The 4,441-nt window shown below is 48.6% G+C and overlaps 1 pseudogene across 1 annotated transcript; it reads right to left on the reverse strand.

Moving 5' to 3' along the window:
* Positions 1 to 717: 717 nt before the first annotated feature.
* On the reverse strand, positions 718 to 4,435 carry LOC149432913 (E3 ubiquitin-protein ligase TRIM39-like; annotated as a pseudogene). Its single transcript, XR_016308944.1, has 2 exons — positions 1,505 to 4,435; positions 718 to 1,174 (listed from the first exon to the last, which is right to left on the reverse strand). The product of XR_016308944.1 is annotated as an E3 ubiquitin-protein ligase TRIM39-like (transcript).
* Positions 4,436 to 4,441: the final 6 nt, after the last annotated feature.

Genomic DNA, 4,441 nt, shown 5'->3' on the forward strand with positions numbered 1-4,441 from the left:
TACACCCCCACACTGATCCATCAGCACAGTCTCCTGAATTCCCCCTCATACCCCCTACACCCCCACACTGATCCATCAGCACAGACTCCTGAATTCCCCCCTCATACCCCCTACACCCCCCCACACTGATCCATCAGTACATACACCTGCACTGACACCCCTACACCCCCACACTGATCAATCAGCACAGACACCTGCACTGACACCCCTACACCCCACACTGATCCATCAGCACAGACACCTGCGCTGCCACCCCTACACCCCCCACACTGATCCATCAGCACAGTCTCCTGAATTCCCCCCTCATACCCCCTACACCCCCACACTGATCCATCAGCACAGACTCCTGAATTCCCCCCTCATACCCCCTACACCCCCACACTGATCCATCAGCACAGACTCCTGAATTCCCCCCTCATACCCCCTACACCCCCACACTGATCCATCAGCACAGACACCTGCGCTGACACCCCTACACCCCCACACTGATCCATCAGCGCAGACACCTGCACCCCCCCCCCTTACTGACATCCCAACCCCCCCTCACACACACATACACACTGATCCATCAACACAGACACCTGCATTGCATCTGTACTGACACCCCAACACCCCCACATGTATCCATCAGCACAGATACCTGAACTTTCCAGTCACTGACATCCCCTCCACATGCACACACTGTTCCATCAGCACAGACAGAGGCTGAGCAGCTGAAAGGGATCTATTAGAATTTTATTGGTGATCCATTGGGGGCACAATACTGTATATTAGGATCCATTATAAAAAGGGATACAATATATCACACAATATATACAGTACGATAATATAGGATGAAAAATAATGACACAATCTGCAAACTAGTTATATTCTTATTTCTACTGCATATTGTAATAGACAGACAGACAGACTATAAAAAGTCTTCACACCCCGGGTAAAATGTCAGGTTTCTGTGATGTAAAAAAATGAGACAATGATAAATAATTTCAGAACTTTCAGTCAGGAGAAGGGTACAAAGAATTTCCGAGGCATTAGATATCCCATGTAACACAGTGAAGACCGTCATCATCAAGTGGAGAAACGTTGGCACAACAGGGACATCCCCAACAGTGACATCCCCAACAGTGACCTCCCCAACAGTGACCTCACCAACAGTGACATCCCCAACAGTGACCTCACCAACAGTGACCTCACCAACAGTGACCTCCCCAACAATGACCTCCCCAACAGTGACCTCACCAACAGTGACCTCACCAACAGTGACCTCCCCAACAGTGACATCACCAACAGTGACTTCCCCAACAATGACCTCCCCAACAGTGACATCCCCAACAGTGACCTCACCAACAGTGACATCCCCAACAGTGACCTCACCAACAGTGACCTCCCCAACAATGACCTCCCCAACAGTGACATCCCCAACAGTGACCTCACCAACAGTGACATCACTAACAGTGACCTCCCCAACAGTGACCTCCCCAACAGTGACCTCACCAACAGTGACCTCACCAAGAACTAAACGTCCCTCCAAAATGGAAGAAAACTGGTCTGGGAGGCGGCCATGAATGGAGCTGCAGTAATATGTGGCCAGTCCTGGCTGTGTGGTCCATGTGACATCGATCTCCCGTGTTCTTCATATGTCTGGGCTATGGGGGAGGGGGAAGACCGAAGACTTTTCTTATGAAGAAAAAACAACGCAAAACCAACACTGCCCATCACCAAAGGAACACCACACCCACTGTGAAGCATGGTGGTGGCAGTATCATGTTTTGGGGCTGTTTTCCTTCAGCTGGAACTGGGGCCTTAGTCCATGTAGAGGGAATTATGAACAGTCCCAAATACCGGTCAATATCGGCACAAAACCTTCAGGCTTCTGCTAGAAAGCTGAACGTGAAGAGGAACTTCATCTCTCAGCATGACAACCACCCAAAGCATCCATCCAAATCCACAAAGAAATGGCTTCACCAGAAGAAGAGGAAAGTTGTGGAATGTCCCAGCCAGAGCCCAGACCTGAATCCGGTGGAAGATCTGTGGGGGGATGTGAAGAGGGCTGTGCGCAGGAGATGACACGCAATCTGACAGATTTGGGGTGTTTCTGCAAGTAGGAGCGGGCAAATATTGCCGAGTCAGGATGTGCCGTGCTGATAGACTCCTCCCCAAAAAGACTGAGTGCCGGAATCACATCAAAAGGGGCTTCACCAAAGGATTAGTGTAAGGGTGTGAACAGTTATGCAACCGGATTATTGTGGTTTTTTTATTTTTACTTCCCCCCACCTAAAAGATTTCAGTTTGTTGTTCAACTGAGTTGTACAGTTTATAGGTCACATTAAAGGTGGAAAGTTCTGGAATAATTTATCTTTGTCTCATTTTTTTTAAATCACAGAAACCTGACATTTTAACAGGGGTGTGGAGACTTTGTGTCCCAGCTCACTATACATAATCATCATGTACTGGGAGGAGTCACAGGAAATAATGCCCCTCCCCCTTCTGTAGGTGACACAGTAGCCCCACTGCCCTTTTGATTCCCCCCACAGATCTTTATACAACCTCTCCATACAGATATCCCGGCATGGAGGGGCTCAGTGAAGGTGGTGGTGAAGGTGTGGAGGTGTTGGATCGGGTCACACAGATCATAAAATGAGATCCGCCCAGCCTCATAATCCAGATATATCCTGACTCTGGTACTGGGGGGATTGGGGGGTAAGGGGATCTTATTACTGTTATGTATCACCCCATACTGATTACCATTCCTGTACAAACCCCAGGATTTGCTATTTTCTCCAATCCCTGCTTCCCATCCTCTCCTGTCTATACTGGGGTAACACATCCCGACTATCCATCCACCTGACCCCCCGACATCCACTTCCCAGTAATGTCTCCCTGAGGAGAAACTCCGACTGCTCAACACCTGAGGACGATCCTGAAATCTCTCTGGTGTTTTCTGGACGATTCTGGTTTCTATGTGACCTGGATACAGTTTTCCTGTCATCTGATATATGGAGCTTATTATGAGCTGTGTTTCCATCCAGTAATATGTCCTCAGCTCCCTGTATATAGAAGGATACATTTCCCTCTGTTATTATATCAGATAATGTGTGTAATGTGTGTGATATCCCAGCCACATCCAGCCCCCCTCCATCATGGAGGAGTCCCTCATGTCTCTCTCTGTCCTCATTATCTCCATCCTCAGTATCACATAAGTCCCCTGTGTCTGATTCCTCATCATCTTCATCCTCAGTATCACACAAGTCACCTGTGTCTGATTCCTGTAGGACAGTCAGTGGATCCGTCATGTTACACAGCTCCTCAATGTCACGCATCTTCCTGGACAGCTCCTCCTTCTTTATTTCCAGATCCCGGATGAAGATGGAGACCCGCTCTGCCCTCCCGGAGATTTCCCTCAGGACTCTCTTCTCCAGGTCTTCCAGACGTCTCCTGAGATCCATAAACAGGGCAGTGAATCTCTTGGTGTCACCAGCTGCTTCTTCTTCTACTTTCCTCCTGTGTTCCTGCAGACTCTGGACTCTTTCCTCCATCTCCTCTCTCTTTGTCAGAAGTTTCTGCAGAACGTTCCTCAGTGTCTCCTTCTTCTTCTCAGAAGCCTCATCCAGTGACTCCATCTCATGTCCTTTATGTCCTCCAATCATACAACAAGACACACAGATACAGGTGTCATCCTCAGTGCAGTAATACTCCAGGATCTTCTTATGGACGGAGCATTTCCTGCTCTCCATGGACAAGGTGGGGTCACATAAGATGTGTTCTGGGGACTTTTTGTGGACTCCCAGGTGTTTATCACACAGAGAAACCTCACAGAGCAGACAGGATCTAACAGCAGGTACAGGATAGTCCACACAGTAAGTACAGAAGACCCCGGACTCCTCTTGATCTGGCTGAGCAGAAAGCAACTTCTCCATTATATTACGTAGTGTTATGTTCCTCTGCAGAGAAGGCCGATCTGGAAACTTCTCTCTGCATTCAGGACAGGAATATCCTCCAGACCCCCCCTGTGTATCCAGAACACGATCAATACAGACCCGGCAGAAGTTGTGTCCACATCTCAGGTTTACAGGATCTGTATAAATGTTCAGACAGACAGAACATTCCAGCTCAACTCTCAGATTAGCAGACGCCATCGCTGACAGGAGGAGAAATGAAAGTGAAAGTCTCTGACACGGGGAAGAATGCGGTTGGATGAGTAATTTCCTCCTACACAGGGCGAGGATGGGCAGGATTAGTACAGAGGAGGGAGGTTTGTTCAAAGAAATAAAGATATTCAAACCTCCCAACTTTGAGAGTGAGATTGAAAGCACTACAGGTGGAGAGGAACACACCAAGGCCCCTGGCACACTAGACATTTAGTCCATTTGTGTCCAGTTCTGGGATATTGGTGTTCTCAGGAGCCACAGGAGGAGCACCTAGCCCTGCTGACCGAAGCCTA

Source organism: Staurois parvus, unplaced genomic scaffold, assembly GCF_062004578.1.
Source record: "Staurois parvus isolate SC_StPar_1 unplaced genomic scaffold, SC_StPar_1.0 ptg002054l, whole genome shotgun sequence".
Classification (NCBI taxonomy): domain Eukaryota; kingdom Metazoa; phylum Chordata; class Amphibia; order Anura; family Ranidae; genus Staurois; species Staurois parvus.